Source organism: Cornus florida, unplaced genomic scaffold (genome assembly GCF_030987335.1).
Source record: "Cornus florida cultivar Cherokee Brave unplaced genomic scaffold, ASM3098733v1 CherokeeBrave_3.0.0_Hap2_Chr05, whole genome shotgun sequence".
NCBI lineage: Eukaryota > Viridiplantae > Streptophyta > Magnoliopsida > Cornales > Cornaceae > Cornus > Cornus florida.
This window is the reverse complement of record NW_026775575.1, coordinates 114,832,990-114,852,090: the sequence shown is the minus strand read 5'-3', so window position 1 is coordinate 114,852,090 and position 19,101 is coordinate 114,832,990. Positions and strand designations below refer to the sequence as shown.

The window sequence follows — 19,101 nt, the reverse complement described above, 5'->3', positions numbered from 1 at the left end:
CAATGACTTCTTCAAGAAAACTAATAAGTATATTTACCAACGTAGACAATGTTGAAATTGAATAAAAAAATATATAAAAAGCCAAAATCGTTTGGTTTGGGTTATGCTTTTAGAAAGATAAATACAGTAGATGAAATTGACAAGTAATAAAAAATATTTAGAGAGAGAGAATTAATGTGGAATTATATTTGTTGTAGACTCCATTCATGGAATTATATTTATTGTAGTATAAAATAGGGGTTAAACCATACATGCATTATACCATATATCCAAAACATGGTTTTACTTTGGTCCATCACCATCTCCCTAACTAAAGTAAAGTTGGTGATACTGTGGCCCACTGGCCCACCACCACCACGACGCCTTCTAAGAAGGAATGGAAACCCGCTTACAATATTCTCCAAGAGCCCACAATGGGAATATGTTCCTGTAGGCTGCATAATGTAACATACAGTTCCTCAAGAGAACTTCACTGATTTCTTGTAGTGAAAATATATACTACTCTATCAGTTTAGACAATAATGTTGGAAATTGATTAATAAAATAAAATTTGATGTAACCAAAAGAAATGATTATCCAGTTAACTCCAAAACTGTCCGATCATATGGTTGGCAAGAAAATGGACAAAAAGAAAGAGAAAAAAAAAAAAAAAACAAACATACCTCTAAATTTTTGTCTGAAAAATAAATTAAGGATGCTTTAGTATCAACTATATATATATATGTCCAAGTGAATCATTTAATTACCTGTTGAGGGACATCTCCATTTTCCATTTGCGAATTGATCAGTAACTTTGCTGCACGGTCTAGAGGTGTTGGATCTCTGTCAGCCTTCTTACAATCAAAAAACGATTATGATCAGTAAATCTCGTTTGAAGTTTGAAATAAGAATTGATGTTATAACTTGAAAATGTACCTGTCCACCATGAATTAGCCCCATCATAGCCCATGCAGTATGCACCAAGTTAGCTCTGGTGTCTTCTAGACCCACATATTTCTGCTTTACCAAGCATTTATATATATATATAGAGGGAAATTTAAGCATTTGAAGAACATATATATATATATATATGGATTCAATGAAGAACATGTTTTAAGCATTACCTTTTGAGGACATGAAATATAACTCTCTCCCCAACCTCCATTCTCTAGCTGTGAACTTATTAAAAATTCACAGCCTTTTCGAACACTTGTACAGTTGCTGTAAGTCTTACCTGCGGCTGCCAATCCTCCTGGTGCAAACCAAGTCCCATAAATGAAACAAATATCCCACTTCCCATACCTGGACAACAAGTTACATTGTTTTAGAGATATGTATATCTATGGGTTCGTGTGCGTATAGAGAGAAAGAGAGGGAGATTCAACTTAAGAACGTATTTTTGTTCATGCTGGAATTATGTGAAGGAGAAAACGGACCACGACCCATCTGGCATTTGCTCATCTTCAAGGTAACGAACTGCATTCGTGATGCAATCTTCAATTTCTTTCTTGCGATGTCCAGGGTATAATTTCTTAAACAACACTAGAGGCCTGGAGTGCCGATCCAGTGCATTCTACATACTCATGTTCAATGACAATGTCCTCAAAAAATTCGGTCGGATTAATAAGCTGCGAAAAGAAAATGAATTCATTTTCACTTAAATTTCATTTCTTCTCTAAACACCCAAGGTACTAAAGAATATGTTTGCTATCAATGGACTCTCCTCTCTCTTTGGGGAGGTTGAGTGTTTGAGCTGCTGTGGGGGGAAAAATATATATATATATATATATATAGTGTGTGTGTGTGTGTGTGTTAGCTTGAACTTCCGAAAAATAAAATGTGTTTGCTGCGAAGAGTGTGATTATCTTACTTCTAGCCATGCTTCTGCTCCTGCTGGCTCCCAAGCTGGTAAACCTCCATTTTTACTCTTCAAATAGTGAAAATAGGGAGTAAACTCAAGAGTTTTCAAATTTGAGTTATATATTATTTTGCAAGTGTTTCACAACAGAGTATACACCAATACTTGATATATTTACTCAGTTCTTACCTGTAATGACATGATGATATTCACTGCATCATAGAACCTCTGAGGCTCCAATTTTTCACCCACAATTTCTGGTGACAGTTGAGACATCAACAGACAACACTGCAACGGGGAAAATAAAAAAAATAAAAATCAATTATATAAAAAAAGGGACATCATCTTTGAAATTCATCAATGATTTATTACATCAGATTGAACTTGCTTATGGGGTAAAAAACAAATAAACACCTTAAGCGCTTCTGCAGTGCAGTCTGATACTTGCCAACCATGATCTCGATCTGAGAAAGTCCAAGATCCTTTAGAAATGTGCCTATACATGCTTCGAAAATCACCAGACGGGTTGTCTTGGTCCTTGAAAAATCAAAGAATAGAAAAATTAAGAAGACAGAATAGACACGCTTCATAATATAAAAATCTGTAAAAACAAACAAATAATAGTAGTAGCCAATATCTTCAAACTTGAGGTGAAGACCTGTGACTTCTTTATGTAATCATGTTCTTTCCTAAGAGTTTCCCCTGTTTCTTCAATCAGATTACTAGCCAATATTGCTTGAACTGCGAAACCTGTGTCCCATAGCTGACTTCCAAAACTCTGCCATAAGATCAGACTCAAAAATTAACAAAACTAATATATCATGACTCAAGTTTAAGATTCCTCTTCATAATTTTCCTCCATTTTCTTGGCAGACAAACAAAGGCAAATTAGCTTAGCTCTGACCTGCATCTTCATTCCATCTTCCGCTACCCACATGTAATCTGGGATCCTTGCAAGACGATACTTAAATTGGTCACCATTTGGATCTTCCACCCAACAAGCAAGCATACACAACACCTTCTCCACACAACCTATAGTAAGATATCTACTATTTTCATCTTCATAATGAATGTGTTTCATTGTTTTTTCAAGTGCACTCTCCCTCAATTTGTTGAGTGGCCGCCGCGTAAGTAATGGCTCTGCGAATATGTAAAGACCATCCCATAGCAGATTCTGTATAAGGTGATGAGGGTAATACAGATCTTCCTGCAATACGAAATTTGTATTAGCCACTGGAAATCCTTAAAAATGTATGTGTATGTGCATCGTTTATAACATGCAGAGAACCTTGGCGCATAAATGGCGAACATTTTTCCACCTAATTTCATGGTAAGGTTGAATATGAAGCTCTTCTCTTAATTGTACAATGAGATCTGTGATCGGTCCAACATATCTCTTCCCATATAAGTACGACATCGGCATGTAAACTGTCCGGCAGTAGCACCACATTTTTGCTGCATGAACATAATGAAACGATATGAAAATGAGATATAGAAGCTAAAGCATTTTTGTTTATAATATGAATCAGAGACCACATTTACAGAGTTGTCTACAGGGGTGTGCATATTCTGTTTAGTGTAACAAACATGTTAGCTTTAAGAAATGAAGACTATTCGGGCCAGTTTTCTGAGAGTAATTTTTTTATTTTCTGAAAATTCAAAATCAAAAACCTGTTTGCTTGACATTTTTTAAGAACTATTTTTTGAAAACTCAATTAAATAAATGTTTGTGTCTTTTATAGTTTTATGAAATAATTTTTGTTATCTGAGTTTTTGAGAACTATTTTTTGAGTGACAAACTAAGCAGATTGAAAATTATACAAAGACTACGTACTGAAAAATACCTGGATGCATTGGTAGACATGAAGGAAGCAACCAAAACTCTGGGGGCATCGGATTGTTGCCTGACCAATCAAATACACCAAGTATCTGCACTAAAAAGGAATACAATGATACAATAAATATATATAGCAGTTCATGCTTAGAATGATCAACATATATATAATATATATACGCATTATGTGGATTCAAAAGCTAATCATACACAGAGCCATATCTTTCCCCAGGAGGGTATCTTGGTTACACCACCGCGATCAAGGATCCACTTTCTTGCCCTTTCAACCACGAAGTTTTCACCACCATAGGGCCCTTCTCCTATTAACCTCATGCAAATGTAGCTGAGTGTGGTACTAAACATGGTGCTATGACCCTCTATGTGTAGTCCCCAACCTCCATCTTCATTCTGCAGAACCAAAGCCGTTAGTTAGCCATATAAGATGAATACAAGTGTGTGAAAATTAAGTATCTGATTATATATATATATATATATATATATATATATATATATATCACACGTACTTGGTGGTTGTATATGTACCGAAGAATCTCTTTGCGATGTTCTGATGGAAATATTGTATTAAGATGCCCTGTAATATACAAACACATGACCTGCATTTGTGCTTTGGTGGAGATAATGACTATAGTGATTGTGGAGGTTCAAACCCGAACCTGTCAAGTGAATAATTAAGACAGACTAAAGTTTATTTGTTTTTTCTTTTAAAGTAAATACTCACACATTATAGGGTTCGAATCTCTCACCTCCCTTTTAAGGAAGAAAATATTATAGCAGCTCGGCTAATGACTCAATACTGATAAGTTTTAATCATAAATTATTAATTAGATTATCTGGTCATATGGCTGGTCCTGTCTAGTCAATACTCTTCAAACTAAAACGAAATTTTTTATTGAACTAGACCACTAAGTGATTTATGATTCAGGACAATTTAATAATTTCTCGCTTAAGCATGAAAAAGATGACTGTGAGTCTACTATGTTGATTGGAATAACAAACCAGTGGAGGAAGGAAGAATAAGGGGCCTGCATTCTCGGCAGGCCAATGCCCATCGCTGGCCTGCATAGCGGAATAGAATAAGGGGCCTGCATTCTCGGCAGGCCAATGCCCATCGCTGGCCTACATGTAGCCACGCATACATATATATACTGGCTGGAATGTTGATACCACTGCCAAGAGACAGAAGGAAAATATGAAGAGAAGTTAATCACTTGGGTGGGTGGGCATCTGCCTTTTTATCACGTGTGAGCAATCTTTCCACAAAGAAACTCAACATTGTACAAATAATTAACTAAATTAAATAAGCTAAATGAACTGGGGTCATATCAAGTATATATACATGTGTGTATGCCTGTGTAAGTTGGTGGTTGAGTACCATTCACTCACATTGGTATTGACCTGATTGATAATCTTCAATCTGATAGCATCAATTATACCAGCATTTATAAAGAACACAGCTTGTCTAGCAAACCTGCATCAACAAATTTGGCATAAATTAAAAAGTTTCATAATGGAATTCGTGATGCACATGATTTGCAAGTGATTGTGTATTTATAGCAATTATCCCAACTCAAAAAGGGTTTAGAACATGTAGGAATTCCAAACGGAGCATGAAAAATTAAAAAACTGTTATATCAAGAAGAAAAATATGATAGTGACAATAACTTATCTTTTACTAATATAATTTTGGTTTGATAGCCTAGCTTCTATTGTGAGAGAAGACAGCCTAAATATTTTAGAAAAATTATAGAAATTAAGCAAATACTGGTGTAGTTGGCATCTAAATTTGTGATGAATTGAAGAAACCAATTAAGGGACAAATATACAAATACATACATACACAGATAGATCCATAGAAAACACGCACACACACAAATCCGGAAAAAAGAACTGCTATTGTCAGAAGTAACCCACAAAAAAGAGCGAGAAAAAATAAAATAAAATAAAATAAAAAACAGATGAAAACCACTAGTGATGCTACTACTACTACAAGGGAAGCCAAAACAACCATTGAAGCAAAAACTGGTTCTGTATTGAAAATTATCACTTACAAGGAACGAACGCTTCGGCCAAAATGCTAACAATAACAGCATATGAAAACAAATCAATAACAGATATGTAAACCCCACGAGTTCTTGTCATCAGAACTCACCAGAACAATAATTGATGTGTATATATGTGTGTGTGTATAGAGAAGAAGTTGAAATTGGTAGGGGAACGCGGAGACGAAGGGAAATTTGGAATTGCAGAGGGAGCTCCACCGTAAGCTTACGGTGAGTCTCAAAGGGGAGGAGAAGACACGTGGAAAGACGTCAGGGGCAATGTGGGAAAGTGACTAATTAAGAGGGTGTTTTGGTAAAAGCAGATGCAGAATTCGTGGGCAAAATGGGTAAGAAAAAAATTTGGACCATTTCTCGATTTGTGCGTGTCATCCTTGCCAATTTTATCGGATGTCCCCTAAGGGACGTACCTTCGTTATAATCTCACCGTATATTAATTCTCAAGACTTTGTTTCTTTTATCGATGTGGGACATTTTAGCTGTACGGGTTTGCACAGCCTAGTAAACCCACACTCTACCCTACCTACATAGGCTATAAATTTTTGCAAATCAATTAAATTCCTATCATTACACAGTAACTATTTATCTATCTTAACCTCGTAATTTAAACTTAGTACGGAGTATACAATTTTGGATGTCCAGAAGGAAGTGGATGGAAGCTAGAAAAATTACCTAAAAGGGTATGTTCTTCTATATGAAATTAGAGTTTTAAAATTAAAATAAGTAAAATTTGAAAAAAAAAAATTGATTCAATTTTTTTTAGATATTTTTTTCAAATTTTATCAATTTCATTGTTTAAGCTTCAATTCCATATAATCAAACATACTCTTAAAAAAATTGAGATAAGAAAAAGATGTTTAGTTACATGCACTTATATACGATTATAATACATGAATGTATGGATCCAGATCTTCTCTAGTAGAACAATAAAACGATTGAAATTCTTAACCAACTTCCCAACATTTTTATAAGTTATATCACTAATTTGTTGGAACATGAACCAGATGAGTGCATATCTTGTCTAAACTTCGTAAATCACAAATGAATTTAAATATATGTAAAGTTATATTATATAATAAAACTTTATAGAATATATAATGTGATTGTTCTTAAGAGTATAATTAATTACAATTTAAATTAAAGACAATGTGCTTCAAATTTTTTATTTTTTTATTCTTTTTTCCTAGTTGATACTCACACACACTTGTAACTCTTGATCACTTTTTGAGAAGTAAGAGGTTAATACCGCTAAGCCACTTGACCGTTGGTAAAAAAAAAAAAAAAAAAAAAAAAAATTGGTTTTCATCCTTAGAAACCTCCTTTATTATCAATTAAAAGAAATTTGCTCTAAAATTGCATGACATTATGGAAGAATGATTATCAGTTAGTTGTAAGAAAAATTATCTTCCGAATCCAATGTGGCATTTTAGATCGACGGATATATCATTTTAAAAGATTATGGGTTGTGTTCGTCTTCTATATTCTATGTTATAAACGCACATAGTAGCTAAGGGTACCGTCATATATAGTTCTCAATATTAAGAATATCCAATTTTCCTATGTAATAATGATAATAAAAAAATTGATCCTGATTAGCATATATAAACACAAGGTAATTATTATATTTTATAAAAAAAATAATAATTAACTACAAATGCTGTAACTTTCCAAAAGTGCTTTATAATGTTTTCATCTCTACAATAGCAATAAATTTCTCTACTGATCTAGTATTCAATAAAAATTTAACAAATATAAGTCAAGAAGGATTCATCAAAAGCATACTATCATGCCCTCTCTTTTTTCCCTCGTTAAGTGATGGCATTAGGTATAAACTGTTGCTCTGTCCATTCCTGTGCAACTCCTTCCGCTGCTCCTTAGCTTGTCACACTGAAAGTCCTTTCCTGAATGAAAATATTGGACTCTCGTCTCTCTTACACTTGCTGTGCATCACCACTACATGCGTACCGGAGGTTCACTGTCACTTTATCAACAATAGCCTCTTTCAACAATTCCACTGTTACCTTCCCGAGGTTTTATAGACCAAAATTGATTCCTGAACTGATTTAGAGTCCTCCTCAGCAGTCAGCAATGGAACTACACAAAATTAGTAAATTATTATATATATTTATTGAAATTGCAGGCCAACATAAGATATCTCATCATATGATAACTCTCGTTGTACTGTTTCAAATGGAGTCTCATTGCTAATTTACTCAAACATCCAAATTATGCTTGTGTATTCGGCCAGAAGCATAACATGCCTAGCAGACCAATCATGATTTTGCGGTAGAAGGAACAGCAACATAACAAGGTGAGCAAATTTCAGCGCTATCACAAGCACCTCAAAAGTCTCTATGACATTTGGATTGGGAAATCTAGAGTGCAATGTCCATTAGATCAAATATCTTAATCACACAACTATGTCAACCAATACCATTTGTGCAGTCTGAGCAGGAAAAATGAAAATATATGAGAATTCATAACTACTAGTAGTGCCTGAATGAGGATTCCCAAGCCATAGAGGTTGAAAATAGAGAACTACTTCATAAATAAATATAATGCATCTATATACTATTAGGTAAGTGAAGTTGAGAAGGCATAATGCATGGAAACAGAACCGTAAAAATCACCCATCCAACAACTAGTTAAGCTTTCCGAGCTTGAGCGAATAGGATCACCATCCATACAAATTTAGAGACAGTTGACTGAAAAATATCATTTATTTTTTATTTTAGAAGGATGCAATGGTCATTATGCATATTAAGAACTCCTTATGCTAGGAGTCTTGTTAATTCCCAGCTCCCTATCGAGGGTTCTGTTCTCTCTTCTCAAGCTTCTGTCCATGAAACCCTCTCTCTTCCTTGAGGACATCCTGCCCCATAAACCCCTGATGGTTATACAACAGCATAAACTCCAGTTCCTTAAATGTCAGACCAGGCCAGAATAATCATACCAATGGCACCAAACTCTATCGTCAAGTTCTCAGCCAGAACTATGTGTTTCAGCTGAAAGCCTAAATTGGCCCAAAATGGAATTGATACACATTAATTCTAACAACCAAGAGCAGGGTTCTCTTGCAGTCCTTGATGCGAAAAGACCACCAACCAAATCTCATTCTTCCCTGAGAAACCCTTTCTAAACATACATCAGCTCCCCACAATAATTGAACCTGAGATGCAAATTATCACCAATCGAATCAATTTAAGGCCTGAAGATTAACTCAGCAAGGCGCACAATAGCTGGTGATTCTGGGATTCTTGGTCTTCCTATGAGCACAAGTACAATTAGAAATGTCCAGTGACACGTATAAAGTAATGGTCTCTTACTCAGCCTCTTTTGAAAAAAAAAAAAAAAAAAAAAAAAAAGAAAATGATACAAGTGTTAGGGAAAAAAAAAATTTATTCTGAAGAATTTTAGCAGTTTTTATTATGAATATAAGTTTTTTTTTTCTTTCCTAGTTAAGCATAAGGTAAGTCATTAGAGATGAAAAAAGTTCAAAGAAAACTAAGAGCTTTGAGCTCTCTCACTTAACCTCATCGCACTCTTCTATATATGCATATGAGACATGGAAGTTTGCAGTTGCTTCCTCCTTCACCGCTCCTCCCTTCTCTCTTCTCCCATGTCCTCCTCTCTTGTGAACGAGATGCTTCAAACATGTGTTGTGCCCGTCTCTCATATTTCCTTGTTCTCAATTTTTTTTAACATTATATATACTAAAATGAAAGTGTTTTACTGCCCACCACATATTCAAAGACACTTTCAAGAACCAGTTTAAGCGTTGAACCCAAAATATGATCCTCACAATGATTTAAACCACTACAACATAATGGCTTTGATAGGAGATAATATGGATCAATGGACAAATTTAACAATTCATTTGCATGGATTAAATCTTAATAATTTCACGTTACATACACTTCAAGAACATACTCTAGTTTCAGAGTCTCTATCGTTCCTTCTAAAATCCAAGTTCTATTAAATATCAAACTTTTTTTTCACAACAATTATTATACATATATTGTTCATGAAATACAAGCAGGAACTAGAATTATTTATCTGCTACCAATAACATACTCATATTACATTGACATCTTTGTACTTACGAATTGTGATATACCAGTCAATATTGATACTTTCTTCAGTGTTCCATATTTCCAGAAGCAGTCGATGCAGCTATTAGAACAACTACTGAGATGCCATTTTTAAATTTTGAATAACTGTCATAAAAACAATAGTCATAGACTATTCTTCTTATTTTGAAATAGAGCAAACAAAAATTTAACGAAAGAGCCATATTATATGTCTACCCATTGACCATGGCACACTAGAAACTGTTTCATTATGTTGCCGTCCATTGCAAACTTGCAATTCAACTTGTACAGGTAAATTCAACCATCCTTTTCCCCACTTCTAATTTTGGCAATACATAATATGCTACACTAATCCAAGCAATCCATTCCCAATACATGAACTCCAGTCAGTTCATTCCAAATTAACCAAGTACCTTGTTACTAAGAAACATATCAGTGCTATTAAATATCAAAATTAACCAAGCACATTATTAGTAAGTAATGTATCAGTGCATCGCATATCGTCAGTTAATAATTCACAATAATAATAAACATATTATGCATCTACATGGTCCTAACCTACATACTAGTCTGTCAATTACAGCCACAAAGTACATCGATTCTCCCTAAAATGACTTAAACAGATGACAACTACGGAATCATAAACATATGTAGCCCACACACACATATACACTAGCTGGAATACTGTTACCACTCTCAAGACACACAAGGAAAATATGAAGAGAAGTTCATTACTTGGGTGGGCGGTCGATCATCCACCTTTTGATCACATGTTCGGGCGAGCTTCCACCAAGTAACTCAACATTATAAAAATAGATTAACTAAGTGAACTAGGGTCATATCAAGTAGATTTACATGTGTGTGTGCCTGTGTAAGTTGGTGGTTGAGTACCATTCACTCACATTGGCGTTGACCTGATTGATAATCTTCAATCTGATAGCATCAATTATACCAACATTTCACTCACATAAAGAACACGCTTGTCAAGCAAACCTGCATCAATAAATTTGGCATAAATTAAAAAAGTGGCATAATGGAATTCGTGATGCACATGATTTGCAAGTGATAGTGTATTTATTTCAATTAACCCGACTCAAATAAGGTTTAGAACACCGTAAGGTAGCCCACGAAAAAAAAAAAAAAAAACGAAAAGAAAGTTTCTACAGAATTTCAACCAGAGCATGAAATTTTGAGAAGAAAAATATGATGGGGATGCTAACTTATCATTCACTTTTATAATTATGGTTTGATTGCCTAGTTTCTATTGTGAGGAAAGGCATCTTAAATATTTTAGAAAATTCATAGAAATTAAGCAAATACTGGTGTAGTTGGCATTTAAATTTGTGATGAATTGAAGAAACCAATTGAAAAATACACTATATACACAGATAGATACAAAAACACACAAAAATTCACAAATAAAAGGGGAGGGGAAGCAAAAAACCAAATGAATTCAGAAAAAGAACCACTGTAACAAAGAGGAAAAAGAAATCCCAGATGAAAACCACAACTAGTGATGCTACTACTACTACAATAGAAACCAAAACAACCATTGAAGCAAAAACTGGTTGTGTTGAAAACTGAATCTTGCCAGGAATGAACAAACTCTTTGACCAAAATGCACAGCAACAATATTAGCATAAGAAAACAAATCAAGCACAGATACGGAACTTATATATGCGTCGAAATCATGAAGAGAACCTGGAACAGAGTGAAAAGGGAAGAGACGACTACCCTGTTTTCGAGTTCTTGTCATCAACACTAACCAGAACAATAATTGATGGAATATATGCATATATGTGTGTATATATATATATATAGAGAGAGAGAGAGAGAGAGAGAGCGAGCGAGAGAGGGGAACACGGAGGCGAAGGGGAATTTGGAATTGCAGAGGGAGCTCCACCAGAAGCTTACAGTGAGTCTCAAAGGGGGAGGAGAAGACACGAGGGTGTTTTGGTAAAATCAGATGCAAAAGTCGTGGGCAAAATGGGAAAGAAAAAATTTGGACCATTTCTCAATTTGTGCGTGTCATCCTTGCGCAGGGGCCATGCTAATCTTCTCTGTATCGTTCCAATTTTATCGGATGTCCCCGAGGGGACGTTTATTTATTGTGATCTCACCATATATTAACTCTGAAGACTTCGTTTCTTTTATCGATGTGGGACATTTTAACTGTACGGGAGTCAGTATTTCCACAGCCTACTAAACCTACAACTCTAGCCTACATACATAGGCTATAAATTTTGGCGATCCATTAAATTACTAAATTTTATCTATCCTTGTAATTTGAGCTTAGTATACTACTACAATTTTAGATGTCCAGAGGATCAGTAGGAAGAAAAATCACCCTTCAAAAAAATTGGAGGGAAGAAAAACATACTCATAGTTACGTGGACTGTACATGAGTATGGCATATTAGTCCGTATGGTGTCTAATCTTTGTAAATCACATTATCACATATGAAGTTAGATACGGTATAAATAAACAAACTGGCATTTAAATACATTATATATTCTATAAAGCTTAGTATACAGTGTGATTGTACTTAAAAGTATGCTTAATTAGAATTTAAATTAAAGGTTATGGGGTGGCAAAAAAAAACAGTATTAATCCATCTAAATTTTTGCAGTAAATTTGAGCTTATTCTTCTTCTTTTATTGTAATATCTAAATAATCACATAGTTACATACTTGTTGTACACATGTCATTTCGTGTTGATCTTTGTACATGAGACGAAATAAGAAAGTCTTTCTAACCTAATGAATAATGTCTTTTCACTGATCTTACCTCACATTTGATAAGTTCTTTTTACAAGCTTGCTATAGACTAGCAAAATATGAAATAATATTCCAACACCGATTCAAATCTTGCACAAAATTAACGAATTTGGGTTAACATTGATCGATTTTGCATTGTAACTGGCAAAATATGAAAAAATATTCCAACACAACTCAAATCTAACACAAAGGGCCGGTCTAGACTACAGTTCTTTTGTGCTTTTGGTTTGACTCGAAGCAGAAACAATATTTCTACTTTAGAGTGTGTTCAACACTATTTCGAAACTTATTTGATAACGTAAATTTGTTATAAGATTTTTAAAAGCAAAAACATGAATGCATGTTTGGTAGAAAGTGTTGTAAGTTCGAAAATTTGAATGGCTACTTAAAAATGTTATTTTAGTAAGAATTTTTTTTTTTTTTTTTAACAGTGTTTTGCTACAGTGCAAAAGCAAACAAAAGCATCTTTTTGATGCTTTCGATTTTGGCCTCAATTTTAGAAACGCTTCGGTACCATTCAAATTATAACAAACATTACCAAACATATTTTATACTTTGTGCTTTTGCTTCGCTACAGTACACTAGCAAAAACAAAAAACACGAAGTAAAAGCATTAGCCAAACTGCCCAAAATTAACGAATTTAGGTTAACACTGATAGCTTTTGCGTTATAAACGTGAAAAAAAAAAAATTAAAATAAAAATAGAAGAAGAAGAAGAAGAAGATTAACCTATTAGAATAAACAAATATTCTTGTTCAGTTTTGAGAATTCAACTTATTTAACTTGATTTAGCTTGTTTAATTTAATATGTCAAATCAACAAAGATATCTCCTTAACTTTAAAAATAATCCAATCAGCCTAGGCCAACAATATCTCACATTCGGCTTCTGACCCATTCTGTCCAAGTTTTATGTGGGGGGCATGCCTCAAATACTGTATCACGGTCGAAATAAAATTAAGGCCACAGCTTCACACATTCTGATGATGAGTTCTTGAATTTAAAAAACCATGAGAATCGGCTACTGAAACTCTGAAACAATTCTGTTTGCCTGAAAAATATACCATTAATTTTGATTTTAGAAGGATGTCATGGTCACTATGCATGCTAAAGAACTACTTATGGGAGTAGAAGTCTTGTGAATCCTGAATTCATCCTGGACAAACTGAACATCATAACCAAACTAATATAGACTTAATCATGAATTGAGCCAACAATGTCACACTTGCATAAAAGAGAACAGTGTTATATAATCTAATTTATTTATGCTCTAAACGAAAGAGGAAGATAACAGTTGCTGGATAGAAAAATGCAGCACTGAGTTAGATGCTTGCATCATTATAATTGAACATACAACACTTGCACAATAGACTCTTTCAACAATTTCAAAGTTTCCTTCCCAAGGTTTTATTGTCGAAAATTGATTCCTGGACTGATTTAGATGCCTCGTCAGCTGTCAGCACTGAACTGCACACAATTAGCAAATTGTTCTATATACTGAAATTGCTGACCAACTACTAACCAAGGAAAGGAAAATTTTAAAAATATATGGTGTATTCGCCATAGATAACTCTTGCTATCCTGTTTCAGATGGAGAGTCTCATTCTATTTACACAAACATGCAATGTATGCTTGTGTATTCGGCCAGAAGCATAACATGCCCAGCAAACCAATCATGCAAAAGCATGAGGTAGAAGGAAAAATAACATGACAAGGTGAGCAATTTTCAGCAGTATCATGAGCACCTCAAAAGTCTCTGACATTTGGTTTGGGAAATCTAGGCCGGAATGACCATTAGATCAAATAACTTAATCACACAACCATGTCAACCAATACCATTTGTGCAGTCTGATCAGGAAAACTGAAAATCTATGACAATTCATAACAACTAGTAGTGCCTGAATGAGGATTCCCAAGCCATAGAGGTTGAAAATAGAGAAACTACTTCATAAATAAATATAATGCATATACTTTTAGGTAAGTAGAGTTGAGAAAGCATAATGCATGGAAATATGAACGTAAAAATCATCCATCCAATGATAAAATAGTGGCATAGTTGGACAACTAGTTAAGCTTACTGAGCTTGAGCAAATAGGATCATTATCCATACAAATTGAGAGACAGTTGACCGGAAAATGTCATTATTTTGATTTTAGAAGGATGCAATGGTCATGATGCATATTAGGAACTCCTTATGCTAGGAGTCTTGTTAATCCCCGGCTCCCTACCACAAGGGTTCTGTTCCCTCTTCTCAAGCTTCTGTCCGTGAAACCCCTCTCTTCCATGAGGACATGCTGACCATAAACCCCTGCTGGTTATACAATAAAATAAACTCCAGTTCCTTAAATGAAAGACCAGACCAGAATAATCATACCAATGACACAAAAATCTACCATTGAGTTCTCAGCCAGAACTATGTGTTTCAGCTGAAAGCCTAAAGTGGCCCAAAATGGAATAGATACACATTGGTACTAACAACCAACTGTAGGTCTCTCTTGCAGTCCTTGATGTGAAATACCAAAAACCAAATCTCATTCTTCCCCGAGAAACCCTCTCCAAATATACATCAGCTCCCCACAATAATTGAACCTGTTTCACCAAATATACATCAGCTCCCCACAATAATTGAACCTGAGATGCGGAGTATCACCAATAGAAACAATTTAAGCCCTGAATATATTTTTTTTTTCCAGTTGGTACTCACACACACTTGTCTCTTCTGATACTTGAAGTCCTAACCTCCCTTGGGAAGTAAGAGGCTGATACCGCTAGGCCACTGGCCCGTTGGTTAAGCCCTGAATATTAACTCAGTAAGGCGCACGATAGCTGGTGATTCTAGGATTTTGCTCTTCCTATGAGCACAAGTACAATTAGAAACATCTGTCTCTTACTCAACCTCTTTTTGAAGTGCATCAAACAGCTCCCTCTTTTCAGAGTTTATATTAGAAACAAAGCTGGATTTTTTTAAATATATATATATATATATATATTATATTTTAAAAATATTGGATGTCTCAAGGTTTTAATGATGGATTTGTCCTAACATGAATCAATATTGATTCTGAAGAATTTTAGCAGTTTTTATGAAGCATGTAAATTTTTACTATTGGTTTAAATCAGATTGGTCCTTAGAGATGAAAATGTAAAGAAAACTAGGAGTTTTGATCTCTCTTTCCCCTCTCGCTTAACCTCATCGCTCTCTTCTATACATATACGAATGAGACGTGGAAGTTTGCAAGTGCTTCCCCCTTCACCCCTCTTCTCTCTTCTCACATCTCCTCCTCTCTTGAAAACGAGATGCTTCAAAGACACGTTGTGCCCACCTCTCATATTTCCTTCTTCTCACTCTTTTTAGCATTATACTAAAATGAAAGTGTTTTATTGCCCACCACATATTCAAACTTCAAAGACATTATCAAGAACCAGTTTAAGCTTTGAACCCCTAATATGATCCTCACCATAACTAAACCAAAATAACATCATGGCTTTGATAGGAGATAATATTGATCAATTGATAATTTAACAAAAAAATTCATTTGCATGGATTTAGTCCTAACAATCTCACTTTACATACATTTCAAGCACATATTTTTGCATCTTATTCTTGGGTAACCACGCATCTTTATAACAAATTTACAATATTATCACTCTCAACTTACTCATCATAATCTAGTTTCACTGTCTCTAATAGATACATAATATGCTGTAGCGGCTGCTACACCAATCGAAGCAATCCATTCCTGATACATGAACTCCAGTCAGTTCATTCCAAATTAACTCAGTACATTTTTAATAAGAAATATATCATTGCATTGGATATCCAAATTAACCAAGAACATTATTACTAAGAAATATATCAGTCCATTGCATATCGTCAGTAAAAAATTCACAATAATATAAACAGATTATGCATCCACACACAAGTCTGTCAGTTACATTCCAATTCAATAGCCACAAAGCACATCAATTCTCACTAGAATTACTTAACCAGATAACAACTATGGAATCATAAATAGATGTAGCCACACACACATATACACCGGCCGGAATATTGTTACCACTCCCAAGGAACACAAGGAAAATATGAAGAGAAGTTTGATCACTTGGGTGGGTGGTCGATAGTCAACTAAATTAAATTAAATAAATGAACTAGGGTCATATCAAGTATATATACATGTGTGTGTGCCTGTGGAAGTTGGTAGTTGAGTACCATTCACTCACATTGGCAATTGGCCTGATTAATAACCTTCAATCTGATAGCATCATATATATCAACATTTATAAAGAACACGCTTGTCTAGCAAACCTGCATCAACAAAATTGGCATTAATTTAAATTTTGTCATAAGGGAATTCGTGATGCACATAATTTGCAAGTGATTGTGTATTTATAGCAATTATCCCGACTCAAATAAGGTTTAGAACACCAAAATGTAGCTCACAAAAAAGAAAAGAAAAGAAAGTTTATACAGAATTTCAAACCGATCATGAAAAATTGAGGAACTGTTGTTGTATCATGAAGAAAAATATGATGGTGACACTAACTTGTCTTTTACTAATATAATTATGGTTTGATAGCCTAGCTTCTATTGTGAGGAAATATAACCTAAATATTTTAGAAAATTTATACTAGAAATTAAGCAAATACTGGTATAGTTGGCATCTAAATTTGTGATGAATTGAAGAGACAAATTAAGGGACATATATACACATACATACACATATAGATACATAGAAAACACCACACAAAAAAATCACAACAAATAAATGAGTTCCGAAAAAAGAATTGCTATCTATTGTCAGAAGGAACCCACACACAAAAACCAGATGAAAATCACAACTAGTGATGCTACTACTACTACTACAAGAGAAGCCAAAACTAGTTGTGTGTTGAAAATTATTTAACTTACAAGGAACGAACCCTTTGGGCAAAATGCTAACAATAACACCATAAGAAAACAAATCAATCACAGATATGTAAACCCCAAGACTTCTTGTCATCAGCTTTGTGTCTGTATATATATAGAGAGAGAGAGGAGTTACTGAAATTGGTAGGGGAACGCGGAGACGAAGGAAGAGGAATTACAGAGGGAGGAGCTCCACTATAAGCTTACGGTGAGTCTCAAAGGGGGAGGAGAAGACACGTCGAAAGATGTCAGGGGTAGTGTGGGAAAGTGACGATTTACGAGGGTGTTTTGGTAAAATCAGATACAGAAGTCGTGGGCAAAATGGGTAAGAAAAAAATTTGGACCATTTCTCGATTTGTGCGTGTCATCCTTGCGCAGGGGCCATGTGTCATCCTTGCGCAGGGGCCATGCTAATCTTCTCTGTATGGTTCCAATTTTATTGGATGTCTCGCGCAGGGGCCATGCTAATCTTCTCTGTATCGTTCCAATTTTATCATGTCCCCGAAGGGACGTACATTAGTCCTGATCTCACCATATATTAACCACAAAGACTTCGTTCTTTTCGTCGATGTGGGACTTATTGGCTGTACGGGCGTCAGTCATGATTACACAGCCTAGTAAACCTACGACTCTACCCTACATACATAGCCTGTAAACTTCTGCACTCCATTAAATTATTATCATTATAAATTGATCTATCTTAACCTCGTAAATTTAGCTTAGTATACAATTTTGGAAGTCCAGAAGGAAGCGGAAAAAAGAAGAAAAATACCCTTAAAAAAATTGGAGGGAAGAAAAACATGCTCACAGTTATATGGACTTGTGCATGGAAATGGCATATAAGTCTGCATCGTGTCTAATCTTGGTAAATCACTTTATTACATATTAAATTAAATACAAATAAACCAACGGGCATTTAAATACATTATATATTCTATGAAGCTTAATATATAATGTGATTGTTCTTAAAAAGTATGCTTAATTAGAATTTAAATTAAAGGTAATGCGGTGGGAAAATAAAAGGTTTTTTTTCATCAAAACCTTCTCTACTAGTAAATTTGAACTTATTCTTCTTCTTTTATCATAATATTTAAAGAGTCACAAAGTCCAATTTAGATGGTTGAACACATAATTTCATATTTGATGTACATGTCATTTGATGTTGACCTTTACACATGAGGCAAAATAAAAGAATTCTAATGTAATAGATATTGTCAATCTTGCTTCACATTTCATAAATTCTTTTTAGAAGCTTACAATATAATGACAAAATATAAACGACCCACAAGTTCTTTTTAGAAACTTATAATAGAATGATAAAATATGAACTTATTCTTCTTCTTTTATCGTAATATCTAAAGAGTCACAAAGTCCAATTTAGATGGTTGAACACATAATTTCATAATTGATGTACATGTCATTTGATGCTGACCTTTACGCAAATAAGAGAATTCAAATACAATAGATAATGTCAATCTTGCTTCACATTCCATAAATTCTTTTTAGAAACTTACAATAGAATAACAAAATATAAAACGATCTTTTAACACATAATTAACGAATTTGGAATTAACAATGAT

The 19,101-nt window shown here is 34.4% G+C and overlaps 1 long non-coding RNA gene, 1 other non-coding gene and 2 pseudogenes across 8 annotated transcripts; all 4 read right to left on the bottom strand.

The window, feature by feature from the left end:
- Positions 1–196: 196 nt before the first annotated feature.
- On the bottom strand, positions 197–5,851 carry LOC132308789 (beta-amyrin synthase-like; annotated as a pseudogene).
- A 1,525-nt stretch (positions 5,852–7,376) lies between these two features.
- Positions 7,377–17,914, bottom strand: LOC132308790 (uncharacterized). 7 transcript variants are annotated; one of them, XR_009482479.1, is made up of 5 exons: positions 17,658–17,913; positions 16,837–16,921; positions 16,275–16,355; positions 10,576–10,833; positions 7,377–7,843 (listed from the first exon to the last, which is right to left on the bottom strand). It is a non-coding gene; the product is annotated as an uncharacterized LOC132308790 (long non-coding RNA). The 7 variants fall into 7 exon arrangements; XR_009482473.1 differs by having other exon boundaries at positions 7,384–7,843; positions 10,743–10,833; positions 17,658–17,908; XR_009482475.1 differs by lacking the exon at positions 7,377–7,843 and having other exon boundaries at positions 7,852–10,833; positions 16,826–16,921; positions 17,658–17,914.
- LOC132310579 (U6 spliceosomal RNA) lies at positions 11,837–11,939 on the bottom strand. Its single transcript, XR_009482644.1, has one exon. It is a non-coding gene; the product is annotated as a U6 spliceosomal RNA (small nuclear RNA).
- On the bottom strand, positions 17,854–17,973 carry LOC132310581 (U6 spliceosomal RNA; annotated as a pseudogene).
- Positions 17,974–19,101: the final 1,128 nt, after the last annotated feature.